We start from the raw sequence: 1,739 nt of genomic DNA on the forward strand, positions 1-1,739 counted from the left end.
CACAACAACAACAACACAACAACAACCACAACAACAACCACAACAACAACAACAACCAAACAACAACAAAACAACAACAACAACAACACACAACAACAACAACAACAACAACAACACAACAACAACAACACAACAACAACAACCACAACAACAACAACAACAACAACAACAAACAACAACAACAACAACAACAACAACCACAACAACCACAACAACCACAACAACCACAACAACAACAACAACAACAACCACAACAATAACAACCACAACAACAACAACCACAACAACAACAACAACAACAACAACAACAACAACAACAACAACCACAATAACAACCACAACAACCACAACAACAATAACAACAACAACAACAACAACAACAACAACAACAATAACAACAACAACAACCACAATAACCACAACAACAACAACCACAACAACAACAACAACAACAACAACCACAACAACAACAACCACAACAACCACAACAACAACAACAACAACAACAACAACAACAACCACAACAACAACAACAACCACAATAACAACCACAACAACCACAACAACAACAACAACAACAAGAACAACAACAACAACCACAACAACCACAAGAACAACAACAACAACAACAACAACAACAACAACAACAACAACAACAACAACAACCACAACAACAACCACAACAACAACCACAACAACAACAACAACAACAACCAGCCCAACAACCACAACAACAACAACCACAACCACAACAACCACAACCACAAACACAACAACAACAACAACAACAACAACAACAACAACAACCAACAACAACAACAACAACAACCACAACCACAACAACAACAACAACAACAACAACAACAACAACAACAACAACAACAACAACAATAACAACATCAACAATAATAATAATATTGTTAATAACATTAACTCTGAACTACATTTTAACTCTCCGTAGAACTAGAAAATAATAGAAATATTTACAATAGCTTGAAAACAATTTCAAGAACCAAAATGAAATAACTCACACCAAACAACTCATACTTGTTGTCTAAGTTTATGTATAAGCTTAATTACAATGATTGTCATAATACGTTCGGTGCTAAACAGGGATGACAATGGTCGGATGTTAGGCGGGTCCAGCAAGACTCAGATCCATAGCCGATTTTTTCGACCTGGACCTAGACCCGCTGGGCCGAAAAAATTTAGACCCTTTACATAAATCCGTTGGATCTAGCGGGTCTTGGTCCAAAATAAATACTTAAGATTTTTTTATGCTCAATATCCTTTCATATATACGCTTTTTTGCCAAACCTTTTTACATATACACGATGTAGCGCTAAAATCAAGTAATAAAATTAAATAACTCAAGAATGTACTATCGAAACATATTTTTAATATAAAAGTTTAGTAAGACTATTAAACATACATAATACCAAAGATGTCTACAAAAGTATTATATATTTCAGTATATAGTAATATCTAAAAATTTAATTAGCTTAATTCTCCACCATTTCGTCATTAATTTTATTTTTAGAGAATATAGTCTTACTTTATGAGCAGATAAATCATTTTGCCATTTCTACATTTTTATTTTTTGAAAAAAATTATAAACTAGTCCATGGGTCGGATATGAGGCCAGCATGATTGGACTCATACCCAGATTCAACCCAACATCATTTAAACCCAGACCCAAACTCAACCTAACGACATCTAGACTCAGACCCATTTGATCT

At 34.2% G+C, this 1,739-nt stretch overlaps 1 pseudogene; it reads left to right on the forward strand.

The window, feature by feature from the left end:
* The first annotated feature begins 291 nt into the window (after positions 1-291).
* Positions 292-882, forward strand: LOC125498767 (uncharacterized; annotated as a pseudogene).
* The last annotated feature ends 857 nt before the right edge of the window (positions 883-1,739 follow it).

This window comes from Beta vulgaris, chromosome 6, assembly GCF_026745355.1.
Source record: "Beta vulgaris subsp. vulgaris cultivar EL10 chromosome 6, EL10.2, whole genome shotgun sequence".
In the NCBI taxonomy this organism is placed as follows: domain Eukaryota; kingdom Viridiplantae; phylum Streptophyta; class Magnoliopsida; order Caryophyllales; family Amaranthaceae; genus Beta; species Beta vulgaris.